This window comes from Chelonoidis abingdonii, chromosome 11 (genome assembly GCF_003597395.2).
Source record: "Chelonoidis abingdonii isolate Lonesome George chromosome 11, CheloAbing_2.0, whole genome shotgun sequence".
NCBI lineage: Eukaryota > Metazoa > Chordata > Testudines > Testudinidae > Chelonoidis > Chelonoidis abingdonii.
Window position 1 is genome coordinate 54,455,081 of NC_133779.1, and position 12,243 is coordinate 54,467,323.

Below are 12,243 nucleotides of genomic sequence, written 5' to 3' on the forward strand. Positions count from 1 at the left end.
TCTTTGCTAGCAGCCATGTGGCCTCAGTGAGAATAACTCCTCTTCACTGCACACACAGGTACAGTGATATGAGGGTTAAACCAGAAAGGAAAGTTATTTCCCTGCTCGAGTACATGTCTGGACTAGCCTGCCAGGGGTAAGCAGAGGGGAGCTCAGGGAGTTGGGGCGATGGTGGGGGGAGGCACCAGAGATGATGTGGGGGATGGGGACTAGGAGTGGCAGTGGGGGCCAGGAAGGATGGGTTGGGTGATGGGAAAGGCAGTGGGGGCCAGAGGTGATAGGTGGGAGGCCAGGGGGAGCAGCGGGAGCCAGGGGCAATCTCAGGGGTGAGGGTCTGGGGGAGCGGAGTAAGGACATCAAAATAAAAGTTTACCAGGGTGCCATATTCCCTAAGGATGATGTTGAGATGGCCAACCTTAAGCGTGGGCAACAGGGTCGGGCGGAAATGTGCTCAAGAGGCTGATGCTGGAGGTTGCCTTGGCAGTATTTGGGAAGCTGCCCCAGCCACTATCTGCTGTTACCAGTCCCCTATGGTCCTGCCTGTGAATAGGGCAGACTTGGAGTGCCAACTTCTTCCCATTGACTCTGGGGAACGGTCAGTCTCAGGATCCCAACCTGGCTTCTCTTCAGCCCTTCTGCATCCACCTAGTGTTCAGAGAGCACCAACCAACACCCCATTAAGTGTCAGAACATGGCCAACAGCCCCTGGACATTAGTACATCCTCTCCTTCTCTGGGACTTCCGTAAGGGAGAGACTTCTTTGGAAGAGTTTGTTTAGTCTTTGCATTGCCCTGAGTTGTGCAAGTCTATTGATTAACACTCAACTGCGGGAAGCTGAGGGAGGGGCTTCCCCAAAGGGTACGTCTGGACACAAGGGGGGTGTTTAGGGTGGCCCACCACTTTACACAGGCCACAGCTCAGTCCTGCTTGAAATGTCTGATACTTAAATCTGAAACACTATGAATTAAACAACTTTTGGATTTAGGAATAACTCATGTGAAGACACCAGACAGCTCTCTAAGCTCAGGAGTAAGGGAGCGAATAAGAGTATCAGTAGAACAGTGGCCTTTCCCATGAGGAACAAACCAGTCGTATGTTGGTAGGCACTGACCGGTCACTGAAAAGATCTAGAAGAAGATCCAACGCTCTGTTTAGATTAGGTCGTACAAAGAGAGGAAGCCCCAGGAAATGCCTGTGTTACAATTTTCAGAAATTTGCAAGACCTGAATCTCTTCTCAGTACAGGACTCAAGTGGGACTTAAGAAGTGCACAGGCCCTGTCACTCTGGAGTGACTGTTTACTCACAGGCCCAGAGCGACAAACATATTTTAGGTTTCAGAGTAGCAGCCGTGTTAGTCTGTATCAACAAAAAGAACAGGAGTACTTGTGGCACCTTAGAGACTAACACATTTATTTGAGCATAAGTTTTCGTGGGTTACAGCCCACTTCTTCTACTTTGACCTAAGAATAGAGCTGTACACATTGCAAGGCTTCTCCTGGTGCTTCAGTTTGCCTGCTACACCAGCATAATAAAACCACCTTGACAAGAGGTGTAGATTTCAGGATGATATTGTTAGATCAACGTAGTGGCAATGTAGACACTGAGTTGCTTTCATCACCCAAGTGGCCTCCAGGAGGTATCCCATAATGCCCTCCATGATCACTCTGGTCAGCATTTTGAACTCTGCAGTTCTGCAGCCAGGTACACAGATGTGTGCCTCTCCCCTTTTAAAGTCATGGGAAGTTTTGAACTTGTTCTTCCCGTTTGCTTGGTGTGGAGAGCTCACATAGCTACTGCCCAGCTGAACATGCTGGCTCCACATAGCAAACACGTTCCAGCCTGAACTACAAGGGAGGTGGTGGATCTCCTGGGTCTGCAGGTAGAGGAGGCTGTACAGGCACAGCCCCACTCCAGCTGCAGAAAGTTACTCAGGGCATGGAGGAGAAGGGCTATGGGAGTGAAATGCCACAGTGAAGAGTAAAAAAAAAAAGCCTGCGGCAGGCACAGCAGGCATAGCAGACGGCACAGGAGACCAATAGCAGCTAAGAGAAATGAGAGCTTATGGGACAGTGTGGCTAAGAGAGCACAAGTCAAGCACAGGAGAGATGAAGAAAAGGTATCATTAACCAAACATGAAACATCTGCGGAATAAGTTTATGCTAAGGCAGAATTTAGGCTTAGGGGATCCGACCACCTCCTGCGTACTCCAGCCGGGAATGTGTTCGTTGCGTGGAACCTCCAGGCTCAGCTGGGCAGTAGCTATGTGAGTGCTCCACACTGAGCAAACAGGAGAAGCAAGTTAAACTTTCCTGGGACATTTACAAATTCACTTATTTTTGTTCAGTCTCAATTTGTTGATTCTTTTCTCCCCTCCTCCCATTCTGGTTAGCAGAAACTGCAAACGTGCAGCCACTGTTCAACCTCACCTCCAAAAGCCCTTCTCCAAACTAACCCCTAACTACATGATGTTCTTTTTGAGTAATTCATGGTGGCTGAAGGCATACAATATGACTGCAATTAGCTTGATGAAATTCTGGGGCAACGCACTGCTCAATTCTGGAGTAACATTAGGCACCAAGTTAGCTGTGTGAATCAGGGCCAAAGTGGCTGGTCAATAAGGAATGGAGCAGAAAGGAAACCCAGAAGGATGATATTATGATTCAGAAGCATTTTAATGTGATTTGGAAGACAAATACACAGAAAGCAACAGAAAGAATTCAGAATTAAAATAATATTTCCAAGGTATCAAGAAGGTCAACAATGAATCATTAATTCCAAGGTGATGCTTTTCACAACAGATATTCTTCACTCTTCATCACAGCTGTAGATTTTCACAACCAAGTTCTCTTTGTAACCATTTTAAGGTATTACTTTCATCACAATCAGAATCAAATGAGACACAACACAAATAAGCTAAGGATGAAACTAATTCTCCAGTAAACAACCTATAAAGCAAGGTTGAAAGCAGATACAAATGGCACATATGCATGAAAGGACTAGAACACGTAGGGCTTGATTCTCATTGACACTAAGATCCCTTTGCCCAGCTTTGTAAGGAGCCTGCTTCATTTCCTGTGTCAGCATAATCTAAAGGGGCCTTCATGGAATTGAGATACATGCCTAAACAGGTTATTCTAGAAGAAGCAGAGCGTATGGAAAGCAATAGAGGAAACAGTCATCGAATGAAACCTAGGCAATATAGATATGGGGCAGATTTACTGAGATGCTGAGCACTCACAGCTCCCATGGGAGTTGGGGTCACTCTGCATTTCTCAAACCTATTGCCCATAAACTCATCTGTGAATCTTGCTTAACGTTTTCTGGCCTTTCCACGTTATGGGTCTATTTCCTCCTCGGCGAAACACGGCCAACCCTTTCCATAGCCGTACCCCCAGCCCCCAATTGCAAGGGTAAGGGTACCAACAACCTTTGGGATAGCCCCAACCACACCTGTATGGCCTTTGGTGGTACCATGGCCTACAGTAGCCGTGACCTCTACCATACCAGCCCTTATAATGGTGGGGCTTCCAAAACAATTCATCACTAAAGTTTTCGTCAAAAGTCATCTTTCTGTGTTGGAGGTAAACCTGAAAGACACAGAAGGGAAAAGAGTCAACGTCATGCACTAGGGTAGTAGAGTAAAAGGTTCAATGCTCAGGGAAATGATGACCCAGACGTCCGTTCCTGGATACATGTTGCCTCTTATTTCCTCCTCCTAGCCTCCTTCTTCCGCTCACTCTTAACCTCCCTCTTAACCAGCCCCTTTGACTCCCTCTCATCCTTCCTCTAAAAAATATTGACAGCAAAATAAATATCTGCTATGGACTATTTCTATCATGCACACATGGGATTTTACTCCCTTTTACAAATGATTTGGACAAAGGACGGCAGGGAGCAGTTTGCTAATGTTAATTTCCTTGAGAGGATTTAACCTCAGCATGAAAACCCCTTTTCTTCTGAATAACAGACTGGCAGTTTGGCTTCTAAAGCTTCTAAGCCAGCAATACTTGCTAAGAAATGAATGGAAAACCATGCTCTTAAATATCCCTAGTCTCTGTTTCCACATGCTGGAAATGAGTGACGAGATGGATCACTTCATGACTGCATGTTCTGTTCCTTCCCTCTCAAGCACCTGGCATTGGATACTGTTGGGAGACAGGACACTGGGCTAGATGGACCATTGGTCTAACGCAGTATGGCCATTCTTATGTTCTAAAATACTTTTTTCAAAACAAAACATTAAGAGCCAGATGCTGAGCGGGTAGATATGGGCACTGTTCAACTGAGATCAAGGGTCTAGGCTGACTTCCTAGCTTTGGATCCGATCGAACATTGCTACTAGAGCAGGTAGGAAAATAGCGATTGCCATACTGAATCAGATCAGAGCTCCTTCTAATTGATTGTTCTGTCTGAAATCTTGCCGAGTACCCATCCTAACTCCTCTACCTTAAAAACTGAATAGGAAATTATTGAAAGCTACTGATGGGATTCAAACACCTAATTCCTAATGAAGTAAACATGAATTCCTGTCTCAAATGCCTAGGCACCTCTGAAAATTGAAGCATTTACTTCTCAACCATGAATGCATCAGTGAAACCCCTTTATTGTGCTAATAATCACAAAGTCATGTGCAAGATTCAGTCCTAAATGAAACCGTCACTAACATGACATCGCAATAGCTCTAGAGAGAATGAGACAAAAGGGACTTACCCCAGTCGCTGAAGAGGATAACGTCAAGAGAAGTTGTTAAGGAACCGGCAGTTGCGAGCGCTTTTATACAGTTTCTTAGGCTGTCTGGGAATACGAGACACCCTTTTGCTCAAGGTCCTAATTATTTACCAAACATATTTGTGCTGTGCAAGTCACTCCTTCAGTTGATATAATTTGTTTTCAGGATTATTACCATGTGTTTTCAACCTAGGACACGCACAAGAAGCCTAAAGGTTTCCTGCACCTGAAAAGCTTTATGGACACATTCATTCCTGGCCTAATTCCAGTGACTCCGATTGTCAGAAAAGATTGCCAGAACGGTAACAGTTGCAAAATCTGCCATTAGATAGAGGACTCCCCTTTGGTGCTAGTAAGGCATGTTGGCAGGTGTAGGTGGCATTGCACAATTCTTCCTGTAAGTTGTAGGAGGGAGGGAGCATTTTGCCGAGGCTGAAGACCTAAGTGTTTTGATTATACCCATTGAAGTTAATGGGAGTCATTACTCTGGGTAGGTTTTTTCTCAGGCTCTATGACTTGAAATTTGGCCCTGGAAGAAGGACGTATAAGGCCTCTGAGCCATTGAAGTCCCACTTCAGCTTTTAAAAGAGGTGTTAATAGGGACCTAAAAAATGAATAGGCCTTTGTGCTGGCGCTCTGCTCAGAGGTGAATTTCCCCCTATTGTAATTAGAAATTCAGTTCCTAATCCACTCATTTATGTCACCAGTGTCGTGAAATCGGGTGACCATCGTGGCAGAAGTTCACTGTGGTGCCTCCGACCGGGTTTTTCTTTGGTTGAGGTGAGGGGTCGTGGTGGGTGAAAGCAAGCAGGACCATCTTATACAAGGCTTTGAGATAAACTGTGGAACATTTGCGGCATTGCTAATGTGTCTCCGTCCAATAATAACCAAGACTATTGTAGTTTTACAAGAAAATAGAATTGATAAAGCCCCAGATGAATAGAGGAAATAGAGAGATCTGGCTTTCTTGGCCAAGGCCATTGGATAAATTCAGAAAAATTGATAATCTGACCAGATTTAGGGCATGCTGCAAGACCATTAGCTTGCAGGAATCTTGTCTACCATGATGAGAAAGATGTTGAAGTTTAACATCACTTCATAGAATGTTTCCCCTCACCAGGCAAGGGGAAGAATCTAATGTTGATTGAGAAGCACTGAACATCTTTGAATTCTATCGAGCTGTGCTGACTTATGGTGCTTGATCTCCTGCCCTTAAATTTGAAAAAGGAATTTGTAGAATAAAAAGAAACGCAAAGCTTCTTTTTAATGGAAATCAAATAGTCCCAAATTCTGAGCTACAAATCGTGATCTCATTAAGGGAATTACATGGTCAGCTTGAGATCTTTTTTTTTTAAAGTGAGTCTATTACTCAATAGAAGGGCGTCTTTCAGTATCAACCCATAATAGCATAACAATCCACTGCTTTGCGTATGAAAAACCTTAATGAGTGTTTGTGACGTGCTTTGATACCTGGAGCCCTGAGGAAGTAGAGCATTCTCCATGTGTTCTGATCCCTGTTTTTTATGCAGTGAACCAGAGGGCACGTTAACGTGAAGGTCAAAGAGAAGGAAAATTGCAGAATCTGAAATTATACCCAGTTGTCTTGACAACACGTACTTCATACTTACCATTGATCCTGAACCTTCCTGGACCCTTCACATTTTTGGCTTCCAAATAGATCACTAGGAAGAGATGTTATTGTAGACATGTTGGTCCCAGCGAACGAGAGAGACACGATGGGTGAGGCAATATATCGTTTATGGGACCAGCTTCTGCTTGGGGCAGAGATAAGCTTTCGAGCTGACATAGAGCTCTTCTTCAAAGGTGGGAAACGTCCTCAGAGTGTCACAGCTAAATGGAAGGTGGAATAGATTGTTTAGAATAAATAGTTAACATCTATGTCAAGGAACCTTTCAAAGGGAACTGGCAAGATAACAGCTCTCCAGTCATAGGGAGGAGAGCAGAGTGGGGAAAAGTTGGGAGCGAGTGCCATTACTGGGTAATACATTGGCATAATAAGTCATATATTCAGTGTCTCTATTCATGCCATTATTTTAAGTGTCCAGCACAGTTATCACTTTATGATCAGAGACTCATCTTTTCAAGGTGTTGTGCAGATTTCATTTGAAGACTATGACTGAGAGGTCACATACAGAGTTTTCGATATGCGAAAACTGTGCACACACAAACGATATGATTTTTTTGTCTTTTACCATTTTTCCGTGTGAGTTCATTGGATGTTGGTGTATTCCAAGAATCTGTAACCCAGTAAATGATATTAGTTCACCCACCTTGTCTCAGTATAGAGTAATTCATAGGGAGACTCAATCATGATTATTTTGTTGTGTTTTGTTGGGTGAGCGTCTGGAGGAATCATTTTCCAACGTAAGCAGAAACAATGACCTATTAGATAATGTTCTGATCCACTTTACCTTCTTCGTACATGAAGATAGTAATTGGCCGAGAGAACAGCTAGCGTGCAATTTTTAAGTTTCTCTGTGGGTAGTGTACAATTGCAATTCTCAAGATATAATTAAGAGATGTACCATGAAATTTCTTCTTTTCAGATTACTGTTCTGTAAATGCCCACTACTGACCCACTATCACAAAAGAAAGGAAATGCAGAGACAAGAAGAAAGACCAAACCATAACTTATTACGCTCTCCTGATATTAGTCCTTATCAATAGTCTACTGAAAACCACCATGAGAAAGTATTTCTATCAGCCATGCCAAACCTGCCAAACCTCCCCCCCACACACACATACAGAAATTGGGCTTGTTTTGGCTTAATTGGCTTGTGAGTTGCTTGTTGGGTCATTTTTGTCTTGCAGCATGTTACTTGTTGTAGCTTGTAGCTTCTTTTTTTTATCAGCTCCTGGGAAGCAGGGGATGGGTGAGGGTCAAGCAGGGACAAGAGGCAGCAGGGGCAATGTCGGGAAGGAGTCGGGGTGCACAGCAGCCCACCAGAGTCCCAGACTGCATGCCAGTGGGGATCTAGTAACATAGAGTGTTAGGGTTCTTAGGGATTGGCTTGTTATGGCCTTTTTTTGAAATGGGATTAGCTTGATTTTTGGCTTATTTGAAAGTTCAGGAGCTTATTTATCATGGTGAATATTGGCACTGTGGTTTCTGTTGTAGCCTTTATTTTATTTAAAGTGATTTTTATGATGTGCTTTTACACCCCGTGGGTTCGGCTCCGGTGGTTACAGTTTCAAGCATAACAGAGTGAAAGTCACCTCTGCTACTTGCTTCACAGATAGCCATGTCTACACGAGGCCTTAAATTCGAATTAAAACGGCTTTAATTCGAATTTATGGAGCACCCACCACATGAACGCAGCCTCTAATTTCGAATTAAAGGGCTATTTAAATCGATTTAGTACTCCTACTAAACCACAGGAGTACCCTAAAATCGAATTTACTAATTCGAATTTAGTGCAGTGTGGACGGAAATCGAAGTTTATAGCCTCCAGGAGCTTATCCCACAGATCACCACTGACCACTCTGGACAGCACTTCAAACTCCTATGCACCTGGCCAGGTAAACAGGAAAAGACCCGTGGAGGTTTGAATTAGTTTCTGTTTGCCACCGTGGGGCTCTGAGCAGCAGTTAATCAGCTGCACCTTTAAAAATGCAGTCTCCTGAGAATAGAAAAAGAGCTCCAGCATGGACCACAGAAGAGCTTTTGGATCTCTGGAGTTGCTCCTAAAACAGCAGGTTCTATGCAGAGCTACATGCAATTTTTGGGGTTGGCTACCAGTCGCCCATCCTTAATCGTGGATTCAGATGACCTGATTTCAGTTTCAACTGTGGCGAGGATTCTGCAGAGGGGAAAGATCAGGAAGAGGTACATGAGGGAACATTGCTGATACCACACGCTCTCAATTACCAACAGCAGCCAGGAGTTGTTTCTGACCCAAATTTTAACCTTGCAGCAGGCTAATCAAGCCACTATCACAGAAAGTGAAGCCATGGAAGGGACCAGCGGTGAGTAAATTTAAATCAGTCAATATTTAAAAACTAGCGTTTTTTAATTATCAATTTTTAAGCATGCGTTGTCATTTCTTTTTTACCATTACAGTTACATGAAAAGTCTTAACATGTCTGGGAGGCAATGAAAATCCTCCAAGAAATCTCATGAATTGATATTGCAGGAAATCAAAGTGCCTTTTCAGAAATTTTGGGGCAATGCTGCCTTAGCCGGTCCTCCAATGAAATGCTTTGCCCCTCCAGGCATGCATGCCTGAATTTGGAATCATGCTTCACAAAGCATAGATGCATAGCGCCAGGACTCGATCACAGGCATGAAACATTCAGTCTGCCTCTTGTGCTGTAACTCTCACCAGAGTTCTGTCGTTCATTGTGTGACCTGGTTTAAATAAGTAATTGCTTTGTCTTAGGAAGAAAACATGCGCATTATGCTCCTGTAATGCCACTCGATGTAGCTGGGGAGGGGACTTGTGCTGCGATGATGCTTTAGCAGGAAGGGGTGAGAACAACATAAAGACTACATGCTGCTTGGAACGCAAATTTATAATGGTAGTACCAGCAAGCTGCATCTGTACTGTGCTTTGAGCCCAGGGACAGAGTCTCCCAGTATTAAAAGATAAAAATGTGACCTTGCAGTGAAATCACATGTCCTGCGTAAGGTGCATAGTTTTGTGCTGTGTGAGTGAGTGGAATCATTGTTCTAAGAAATGTATCTTTTTACATACTCTCTCTCTTACCTCCACCATACAGCTGTGCAGTGTTCTTTACTCACTACCCCATCTGCCAGGCTACCCAAGAGACAGAGGAAAAAGAGAACGAGAGACTAAATGTTTTCCGAAGTCATGGAAGTCAGCCACAGTAACACAGCTCATCATAGTGATTTGAAGGAACTGATAGCAAAATACAAGAAGATGCCAGTGACCGGAGGACAGGAGAGACGCTCGAGATGAGAGGTGGCGAGAGAAGACCGGCAGTAGAAGATAGGTGCGCAAGGAAGACAGGCAGGAAGATCAGAGGTGCAGGGAGGCAGATAGCCGCTGGCGTGATGGAATGCTGGAGCTGCTGCGTGATCACACTGATATCCCAGACGCATGTTGATTGTTCAGGAACAGCAGCGGGGTTACAGAGTGCCACTGCAGTCCAGTTTAATCACCTCCAAGCTCCCCAGGTTCCATATCTCCCTCACGCAGACGTGTTAGAACGCGTGGGGAAGAGCTTCCTGCACCAGCACACCCCCATGGAGAGCCCAACCAAAAGGCTGTAATGAAGCTGAAATGTATTTCATGGGCTTTCCTTACCTGTGATCCTCTCCCAAAGCACAGCTTTCAGGGATACCTAGTAAATCTGTGCCTCTGAATATAGTTCCTTTCTAATCAACATACATCAAAGGGGGAGGGGTCTTTATACAGGGAATGATCCTTTAAAATGAACGCATGTTTTTAAAGCAATAACAAATGAGTTTTAATAAAGATTAAATGATTTTTAAAACATACTGGTTCTTTCCTAGCCACATGTAATGAAAGGGTGGGGGGTTGATTTTGAAAGTCCTGCAGCAAGCTGTAAGTAAAGGGGGTGGGTTGCTTACAGGGAGTCATAGAGGCGGGAGTGTTTCATCAAGGGCAAAGAAGCACTGCAATCACCACATACCCTGGCCCGCACAAAACACATTTTCAGGGCTTCTCTGATGCGCACGCCTCCTGGTGTGCTCTTCTAACGCCCTGGTGTCTGGCTGCTCGAGTCAGCGGCCAGGCGATTAGCCTCAGCCTCACCACCCGCCATAAAGGTATCCCCCTTACTCTCACAGAGATTGTGGAGCCAGCACAGCAGCACAATAGCTACGGGACATTCTTTGGGCTGGAGTCTGAGCGAGTGAGTAATGATCGAAGCGCCCTTTAAACGCCCAAATGCACACTCTACCCCATCCTGCACTGCTCAGCCTGTAGTTGAACAGCTCCTGAGCACTGTCCAGGCTGCCTGTGTATGGCTTCATGAGCCACGGCATCAAGGGTAGGCTGGGTCACACAGGATAACGACAGAGTCATCTCAACATCGCCCACTGTTATTTTCTGGTCTGGGAGTAATTTCCTTGATGCAGTCGTTTAAAGAGAGTACTGTTTCTGAGACGCGCGCGTCATGAACCCTTCCTGGCCATCCCACGTGGATGCTGGTGAAACGTCCCTTGTGATCCACCAGTTGCTTCAGCACCATGGAAAAGTACCCCTTGCGGTTTCACGTACTCGGCGCCCTGGTGCTCTGGGGCAGATAGGGATATGGGTTCCATCTATGGCCCCTCCACAGTTAGGGAATCCCATTGCAGCAAAGCCGATCCACTATGACCTGCACGTTTCCAGAGTCACAAACTTTCGTAGCAGCAGCCTAACGATTGCTTTGGCTACTTGCATCACAGCAGCCCCCACGGTAGATTTTCCCACTCCAAATTGATTCAAGGACTGACCGGTAGCGTCTGGAGTTGCAAGCTTCCAGAGGGCTATTGCCACTCGCTTCTCCACAGTGAGAGCTGCTCTCATGTCAGTATTATGGCGTTTCAGGGCAGGGGAAAGCAAGTCACAAAGTCAAGAAAGTGCTCTTACGCATGCGAAAGTTATGCAGCCACTGGGAATCGTCCCACACCTGCAAAAACTAATGCGGTCCCACCAGTCTGTGCTTGTTTCCCGTGCCCAAAATCGGCGTTCAATGGGCAGAAGCTGACCCATTACCACAGTAGCTCCAAAATGCTGGGTCCTGCGGTTAGGGAGAGACACTCTCTATTCGTCATCATCACCATCATTAACATCGCTCCTGTCGGTGCGCAGCTGCCTCCTCAAACTCCAAGTCCTCCTCCTGTCCCTCCTCCTCCACCTCCTCCTCCCCCTCTCCTCCTGAATTTTCAGGTCATGGCTCAGCATAGACAGCACGAGAGTGCGCGAGCTGTTAAAACTGCACGATTGCATTACTGGTCTCATCAGGGTCATGGCTCAGCAGGGTCCATGGTCTCAGCAGGGTCCATGCTTGCTGTGCTATGGCGTTTGCTCTCTTCACCCAGGAAAAACGGCGCAGAATGGTTGGCTGCTGCTTTCACAAAGGGGGGTGAGGCTTACCCAGCAGCACCCGGACAATGTTTTGGTCCCAGCAGGCACTGGGCTGAAAACCAGAAAGTGGGAACTATGGGAATAGCTGTGTCACAGCTACCCACAGTGCACTGCTCCTGAAATCGAAGTAAGACATGGGCCATGGACGCACAACTTCGATTTGAGATCGGGTGTGGACGCTCTAATTCGAATTTATAAATTCGGTTTTATAAATTCGATTTAGATAACTTCGATTTACTTCTGCGTGTAGACAATAGGTTAGAGTCTCTAGGAAAACACAAGACCAAGGCCTGGACTACACAGTGGGGGGGATCGATCTATGATATGCAACTTCAGCTACGAGAACAGCCGAGCTTAAGTTGACGTATCTTAGATTGATTTACCTCCATCCTCACAGTGCAGGATCGACAGCCGCGACTCCCTCATCGACTCCGC